At 33.2% G+C, this 9388-nt stretch overlaps 1 long non-coding RNA gene across 3 annotated transcripts; it reads right to left on the reverse strand.

The window, feature by feature from the left end:
* Positions 1–1946: 1946 nt before the first annotated feature.
* On the reverse strand, positions 1947–7942 carry LOC109175069. 3 transcript variants are annotated; one of them, XR_002053243.1, is made up of 5 exons: positions 7927–7942; positions 7655–7761; positions 4321–4418; positions 4037–4157; positions 1947–2352 (listed from the first exon to the last, which is right to left on the reverse strand). It is a non-coding gene; the product is annotated as an uncharacterized LOC109175069 (long non-coding RNA). The 3 variants fall into 3 exon arrangements; XR_002053242.1 differs by lacking the exon at positions 7927–7942 and having other exon boundaries at positions 7655–7916; XR_002053241.1 differs by lacking the exons at positions 7655–7761; positions 7927–7942 and having other exon boundaries at positions 4321–5421.
* Positions 7943–9388: the final 1446 nt, after the last annotated feature.

The raw sequence follows: 9388 nt of genomic DNA on the forward strand, positions 1-9388 counted from the left end.
ATATTTGGATAGACCAAACAAATAAGTGACACATTGGTTGTTTTGAATTCAAAATTGCTTCAAACTCTAGTATGATCAGCATTAGAAAGTGGAGTTTCTATTAAAAATAATAATAATAAAAAAACTTGCAATTACATCACCACTTAGACAACTATTGAGATAAGTCTGCACAGTTTAGCTCAATGGTTCAGTAGGCGCAATTTCTAAACATAACAATGTGCGTCCAAGTACAAAACACCGTCGTTTCAATTACTTTTGACGAGGATTGACGTAACGGACGCCACTCCGTCCGTTTAAACGGACCAAACTCCATTATGTGTATTTAGTTCAAAATTTCTGTGTATTGTGTTATGAGTTTATGTGTATTATGTTAAGAGTTTATATGTATTCAGTTAAGAGTTTATGTGTATTATGTTAAAATTTTATGTGTATTATGTTATGAGTTTTGAGTAAAAGACATTTTTGGTCCTAGACTTATAGTGGCACGGACAATTTTAGTCATCCTTAAAAAAATCAGACAATTTGTGGACACTCTTATTGTGACGAGGACAATTTTGGTCCTTCGTCAATATTCCCGTTAGATGCCCCATTTGAGCGGGGTAATTGCGTCTTTTCAACAACACACCTCCTTCTCCTTCACTTTGCAACCCTTTTCATTGTCGTTCTCAGCCAGCCATTAGACCCAAAGGGAGATGAAGTTTCAGTGGTCTAAACAATTTCCTTTGGGTTTAATTCAATAATTTTCTTATGCTCTTGGGTTGAATCCTTATGCTCTAAGTAGAGACGGTGCATAATCGCAAAGCAGAGACGGTGCATAATTGCGAAATAGAGATTGTGCGAAATCAGAATTGTGAAGCATGATCGGAGTAGCGCTTTTCTGTATAATTTCTGATAATCTGGGTTCAGCTACGCAAAGGAAACACAAAGGCAAGCCTATTGTCTCAATTAAGAAATCAGATTGGGAAAATCTAGCAGAAAAAGAGAGGAAATTAACCTTGATTGGTAAGTTTTTTAAGGAGAAGCCCCCAATTGAAGCAATTAAGGCTCAATTTCAAAAAATCCTTCCAATTACAGGTAAGGCGCACATCGGATCTCTTGATTCGAGAAATGTTCTCATTAAATTTACAAAGGAAGCAGATTGTGTGAAGGTATTACCGAAAAATAGAGTGGAAATTGAGAAAATGGATATCCTAACTGCCGCCATTTCTGCCACTTCTCCGGAGCAGGGCTGGAGGTCGCCGCTGTCGTTCATTGCGGGGAAAAGCTCGAACCGGACCGGAAGACGCCCGATCTGTCGCTTTTCTGCCTTCTGCTCACCGGATCTACCACCTTCGCCCAAGGAAAACGAGAGACGAAGAGAGTGAGGAAAGGTCACTAGAGTGGAGCGTCGCATCTGCTGGGTGTTGCTTTCGTCGCCTGCTGCAGGTCGTTGGACTAAAGAAACCGAGGACGAGAAAGTAATGGCGGAGGTCCCCGAAGCTGCTATGGACTAAAGAAACCGAGGACGAGAAAGTGATGGCGGAGGTCTCCGAAGCTGCTACGCCACTGGTTCGTTGCTGGGTGATCGAGAGAGAGAGAAGCGATGAAGATGGTGACTGCTTGTTCCATGGCCTGCTTCGCCGCCAGTAAACTCCTTGAGGGAGACGAGAGAAAGAGAGACTACAGAGAGACGTGAGGCAGAGGAAAAATTCTTAGGGCTAAAAAGACACAAATACCCTTTCTCAAACGAGGCAACTAACGGGAGGTGCGACGGAGGATCAAAATTGTCCTCGTCACAATAAGAGTGTCCACAAATTATCTGATTTTTTTATGGAGGACCAAAATTGTCCGTGCCACTATAAGTCTAGGACCAAAAATGTCTTTTACTCTATGAGTTTATGTGTATTATGTAATCTCTTATTATAATAAAGCAACAACTTTCTATCTAAACCATTTTCCCGCTCAAATGAAACGACGTCACTTCATATATATAAACTCAAGTCTACAGTAAATGGCGCTCAATAAAGATTAACGCGTGCAATTAAATTATGCCGGCTAATTTTTTGGTAATACCAACTAAAATAAAGCATTTTAAATAGACTTCTATTAGTTACAGACTTCTAAAGAGACTCTTTATATTAAAGACTTCTTCGAAAACATACTTCTCAAATCTCGAATAAATAAATATAAATACACTCATAATAAAGAGACTCAAGTCTGATCACCATGCTCTTGAAAACTGAAAGGTTGTCCGCAGCATTCATACTTCCAAGATAACATCATAGATTTTGAAATGCAGTATTACATTGTATATAAGCATATGACTATGGAGACATCCACTCCCCACTCCACCTTATCTTCAGTTCGTATCACCTTCCAAACAGAAGAAAGAAAACAAACAAATCAGCAAAGAAACCATGTCAATGTACGTAGCTGTAAAGGATATTGGTCCTCTCGATAGGGAGAAAGCCATCAGAGTAAAGTGTGTTAGATGTTACGAAATCCCTGAAAAAGGGTCTACAGAGATTAAGAGTCGAGAAGTGTTGTTTTGCGATAAAGAGGTATGATGTTCAGTTTAATATTTTCTTTTACTGTTTATTTTTTAGGCTCTACACAGATTTATGCTCAACCAAATATAGTGTTTAAACAGAATTTTTATCTACACATTATTGTTTTCTTTTTAATGTTTAACTAAGCTGTACATTATCTATGCTCTACATTTTCTAGGCTTTAAGCAGTTTTTTGCTATACAGATTTTTGTTTTCTTTTCACTGATTAACTATGCTATACATTATCTAGGCTTTAAACAAATTTTTGATGTACACATTTTTGTTTTCTGTTCACTGATTAACTATGCTCTATGTTATCTATGCTCTACATTATCTAGGCTTTAAACAGAATTCTGATGTACACATTTTTGTACTCTGTTCACTGTTTAACTGTGTTCCAGGTTATCCTTATGAGCTATATTTTAGTATAGTGTGTAATATTTTATTTTACTGTTTAAAGTCTCTAAACCATTTTCTTGCTCTACCAAATCAAGGCGCTAAACAGATATTAAATCTACACTTTTTGTTTTCTCTTCAATGTTTAAGGTTTAGGGTTTAGGGTTATTTATTTATTTCTAATGTTTTATTTATTTCACTAACATTATTGCAGGGAACTTTCATTCATTTGAACATGCAAAATAACGATGTGAAAAAATATAACAATGTTTTCATAGAAGGGAAGCTGTATTCAGTCAAAAATTTTTTGGTCTTCACCCACTACTATATGTACAAAACTTGTGATCACAAGTATATGATCAGGCCAAACTATAAGACTCAGGTTAAGGCCATAAAATCCAAAGGTTTTCCTACTAAGATGTTTCAACTAAAAAACTATGACTCTTTGAAAGACCCTACTCAAGTGAGTGACAAGGTTCTGTTTGGTAAGTATTTTGATCTTATTTTTGCTATTTTTCTTTGAACTATTTTTGTATTTCGTCTACTATTCATTTATTTTGTGATGATACAGATTTAATAGGCAGAGTTGTAGAGATCCATGCTCCAGTTGACAAGATAATAGTGGGTAGACCAGCAAAACTCAGACTTTAAAATGGCTGATAATGAGTAAGTTTCATATTACAAATCTGTTCCTATATTTCAAGACATTAAATTTTTTCTAACACACTTGCCTATAGGGGAAATACCTTACAGTGCACTGTGTGGGACAGTCATGTTGCTGCCATGCTACCCTACTATGATGCAGGTCTTAAAGAACCATTAATTTTGGTTCTACAGCTATGTCGGGCAAAGGTGGTCAATGGTAAGTTATAATGTTAGGTTATTCTTTTACACTATTTCTAGGTTTGCCAGTCTTCATTTACATCTATCATGCTAAATAGGTGAAGTCAGAATCACTAGCTGCTATGATGCTACCCAACTTCATTTCAATGCATCTTACCAGGAATTTGCTGATTTTAGGTCTCAGTAAGTGCCTAAATTTTTATTTATCTACACTCTACATTTTCAAAACTATTGTTTTACACATTTATACAATTGTTTATTAATTTTACCTGTAGGTTAACTGCTCCAAACAGTCCTTTGCGCAGTATAAGTACAGCAACAGTGCTGTCTCAATCAGCAGGCCTAGATGACTTTACCAGGGGTGCTTTGACTGTAACTACAGTATCTAATCTGTTGAAAAAGAAACAGGTTAGTCTCTATATTTATAAAGAGTCATAAATACAGTTTGGATACCTTATCTCTTATTATAATAAGATAGATTACATATGAAAGACTAACCAATTAGTTTAAAACAAAAAAAAAAAAAATATGCAGAATGGGGAGTTCTATGTACCTGCTGAAATTGTTGCAATTGAAGGTTCTTTCGGATGGATGTACATTTCTTGCATGTCACCGGGATGTAACAGAAAACTTTCAGACGAATCAGGTGAACTGATTTGTACCAATTGTGATAAGAAATATAAAGAAGGAATGGCAAGGTATCGGGTCAGAGTTATTGTTCTAGATAAAGGTCTAGATGATGCTCCCTTCCTATTATGGGATAGGGAGTGTTCTGAATTAGTTGGTATCCCAGCACACAGTTTGTACACAAAGTATAATAAGGTAAAATTAAATTTCTTCTAAACTAAACACGTACATACAGAGTATGAGATGATATTTCTTACTAGAATGTATGTTATTTTTTTTTGTTAGGTTTCTGACATTCCAAAAGAATTGGAAACATTAGTGGGTATGAGAATGGTATTTAGGATATCATTAAAAATGGAGTTCATGAAGGGAGCTAATTCAGCGTACACTGTTATGAAAGTTCTAAGGGATGAAGCCTTAGTGTCAGCATACTGTTCTAAACTGATTGAAGACCAAGACAAGGACTTGATATCAAAAATGTTAGATGAGGACGAGGAGGAAGAGGAGGACTCGGATCAGGTTTTGATTATTTTATAAAGTCAAATAAAGTTGTACAGTTTTAATCTTATGGTTGACAGGTTTTAGACTAAACTTTATTTTAATATGCAGGAAGCTTCAAATGGAGACAATGAGGTCAACAGTCCATTAAATCTACATCAGTCTCAAAGCCTAGACAATGATCATTCAGAGGCAGATGGTGTGAAGCGATCGCTTATGGACCAGTTTTCATCCTCTAGCAAGAAGGGAAAAACTGTGGTGGTTAAACAAGAAAAAATCTGAGCTGTTCTGGGATACTACAAACTATTACCACATTATTGTGGTTTTTTTTTTTTAATATTTTTAAAATGATCATTTGCCATGTTAAATTGGACTGTGTTTGTCCTGAACAATTTCATGTTATTGAGATCTATGATTAGACTATTTACCTTTGTTTTTTACCTATGATTTTTGGTAAACATTCATTACACTATGTTTATTACATATACTGTTAGATGTATGAATCTGAATGCAGGACAAGAAAGAAGCAACCACAAGGAATCAAATACAAGGAATCAATCACAAGGAATCAAGCACAAGGAATCAATCACAAGGAATCAAGCACAAGGAATCAAGCACAAGAATATGGTAGTTAAGGAAGCAAACACATTCAACCAGTGTAACACACAAGGGTTTTCAATTACTAATCTGTAGCAATCTGCTATTTTGAAAACTGTACTCTATCAATTATTAAGTCTGAATTCTTAATTGGACTCTATCAAATGTAATCAAACTTATTATTTACAATGGTAACAGACTGTTCTGGTACTTTACAACTCACACACTTTAAATGTAGAGCATTAGCAAACTATCATCCAAAAAGTGTACAACTTAGTCTTTGATCAGTATGATACAACAAAAAAAGATATATACACAATCAAAATGGTTATTTATACAGACAAACATTGGTAATTAAAATAATGGTTTTTTCTCGACCAAAAAAAAAAATAAGTTATTTACATTGGAAACATCGTACTCTATTAAAATAATTAACTCACACACTCTAAATATCATCATTGGCAAACTATAATGAAAAAGAAACTGCTCACACTTTTAAGTTTAAGCAGTTTGAAATTAAGTTTTAAATAAAAGAAACTGCTCACACTTTTGACTTTATTTATTAAGTTTCTGTATATTTTTGGTGTTTTTATGCATCAAAAAACAAAGAACAAACACAATACACTTATCATTCGTATATCTTTAAATAAACATTATTTAAAGAGTTAAAAAAAAAAAAAAAAAAAAAACTCAGCATAAATTCACTTGGTCAGTTTCAAATGAAATTACATTTTAAGAAGTCAAATGTATACCGAACCCAAATCAAGCCTAGAAATGTCAATTAAAAACTCATACACAGGTAAATTTGAAATAGAGGAGTAACACTGCAGGTAACTTCCTCATTACAAAATAAAATTGTTGTTTTCAAATTACAAGATGTATGATCATGTCTATCTGAAACCAAAGTACACAATCTGGGACTAACACTGTTGACATGAGGAAAAGTACATATCACACCTAATGTTAACACTACATAACAGTACATAGGACTCATAACAATACAATTCAGACTAATTGTGATAAAATGTGAATACAAAATAAACAATTCAAAGTAATGTCTATTTGTGTTTTTTTTTAACATAACTATTACATTGGTCAAATTTCTAAAGAAGAAAAGTGTATAAATAACTCAATTAAATCCTTAACCACCAATCAAAACAACCTTTAAACAGTATATTCTTTCTATTCAGTTTTATTCTATTCAAAGTATACTAAATAGAATATATTTAGGATAAATGAGTAAAAACATTTGGTAAACTGCAATCCATTGAAGTAAATATAATTTAAAACTGTTACACATTGAAATTTTATAATGAGTAGTAAAACTGCTCTTTTTAGCATTACAAAGTCAGACTGCTTTGGAACTGGATCAGCATAGTACATATGAGAAAAACTTTGACATTTTAGGCCTAACAACTTGGACATCACAGTACATATCAGATAACCTTTAGAAGATAAATTGGATGTACTAAATATTAAAAACGCAAAAAACTATTTATATGAATAATAATTAAGGCTTATCAACCAAAAAGGGAAATAGACATGTAAAATGGTTTCTCTGCAATCCACTAAGTTGCTGTTTACAGTTAGGGCATCAGAACTGTAACTTCATCATTTGCCAAAGCTTAGAAAAAATGTTAGTCACAATATCTATTCCAAAACCACAACTAAAATGATGAAGTTATTAGGATAACCTGGAACATTGAAAAGACCAAAAAAAAGTGTAAACACAAAATCTGTTTACAGACTAGATAATAATTTATAGCATAGATAATGTACAGCATACTTAACCAGTCATCAGAAAACAAAACTCTGTACATCATAAACTAAATAATTAAAAGAAAGTGGGAACATGTGTATTCAATATCATAAAAACTAATTGGCTTTGTTGTTTTCCAATAAAAAATGAAGAGTCATATCATTGCTTTTCATCATTACTATTACACTGCACTCTTAAATGCTAAAAACCCAATAAAAGCTTAACCTATTTGAATACAACTATTTCTAATACAAATAAAATCACAACAAAACACAGGAACATAAACAATAACAGCTCAGATATGAGGAAAATAGTTGCTTCTACAATAATAGGAAGCAAAAGGAAGCAAACGTTCGACAATCAAGGTACCATAAACACTGCTTGAAACTGAAAATTTATACTTTACCTAAGAATTTTTGGTTCATTGCACAAATTTACACCTATTGAACTCTGTTGATGCCTGCTTACCTTCCCACCTTTGAATGTGTACATATAGATCTAACAACTACACCTCTGCAATTAAATTAGGTATCATTTGGTTAGTGTATAATATCCTACGAATACTAAGAAGCCAATAATGTCTGATGTTAGGTATATAGAGAATAATACAAAAACAAATTAAAGATCTAGAATATGTTAAATATTCTAAGATAAGAATTTAGACAAACAAATTTGTACTCTTAAACTTATCTTGCATTTCAGTCCTTTAATCTGCATCTAAGTCATGAACACTGTACGGACCCATTTTCTGATCTGCTTGATCTAGAATTAGGAAACAAAAAAAAAATATTAAATTTGATCTACAATTAGACGGTAAGACTTAATCTATAAGCAAATACAAACTACGATAGGGTATAAGACTTGCTTACCTTACATCTGATGTAGTCGAATAGGATAGTAATTGAAGATTGAGATACGAAGCTTGACGTTAGAACCTTAAAAATGCCGATCCGATTCTAAAAAACCAAGATCGGAGATTAATAGTTCAGATCCTCGAACAACAACTAAACCGATCTCAGTGTGGTTTTCACAAATGAACCCTAATCGGATCTTACTGCAATCGGTTTAGGGGTTGAGATCTTCTACGAATTAAAGAAGATCTCAACACTGTAATGGCAGATGACGAGTTCTACTGTCGGAGATGGGTTTTTTGTCTGAACAGATAGAGAGATAAGGTTAGGTAGATGTGAGAGGATGCTAGCTGTACGAGAGTGTGGAAGAGAATGGATCAAGAAATGACAGATCCATCTAGAAGACCCCTAAATGCAAATGACAGTATTCTAACATTATATTTGGTATAATTAGTAGGTAAATTTTGCTTTGATTTTTTAATTATAGAATTATTGGTCAAATCTAGGTTGTGGATAATGGTCCACAATATTGTGTGAACAATTGGTCCATCATCTACATTTTTAATATACTCAAAGTATATTTAAATGTAATTTATTTCAATCACTTAAGTTATAATTTTTTAGACTTATGGTACATTATATACAATTATGTACACTAGGTAGAATAAAAAGTCACTTTCACAATATATAACTTACGTAGCTCAATTTTCAGAAATTAGTATATTACAAATGTATTTTATTTGGAATTATTTTGATAATCATATCGTTATGTTTAAAAGTAAAGGTACTTATCTATGAATATTTGCACCTTTTAATTGCAGAAAATGTTGAAAATTCTCCGGTTACAAGTACTCATAACGCTATTTTGAAAAAAAATAGCTCAAAGTTACATACGGAATACACACCACTACAAGTGGGTACTTCAAGTGATACACCAAAAAGTGGTCTAACAACAGGTAAACGCTCATGTCTTTTCAAATGTAATACCGTTTGGCATTTACTTAGGTCTAATACACTGTTTAAAATTTATTAATTTTTTTTTTAACATTATTGGAAACCTGCAGTGAATCCAGAGAGTATAAATATAAATATGAGTACATGCCTCATGGAATATACGACAAGCAAAAGTAACTGCAGACATTTTGTATTAGGCGGCAGAACTCCCTATTCATCCTGTACAACAAGCTCTACACTTCCCGGTTAGTTATATTAAGGCATATACTTAATATTATTTATTTCATATCAGAACTCGGATATCATCAATGACAGACACAAAAAATTTTCATTTG

The sequence above is a fragment of the Ipomoea nil genome, unplaced genomic scaffold (genome assembly GCF_001879475.1).
Source record: "Ipomoea nil cultivar Tokyo-kokei standard unplaced genomic scaffold, Asagao_1.1 scaffold0681, whole genome shotgun sequence".
In the NCBI taxonomy this organism is placed as follows: Eukaryota; Viridiplantae; Streptophyta; class Magnoliopsida; order Solanales; family Convolvulaceae; genus Ipomoea; species Ipomoea nil.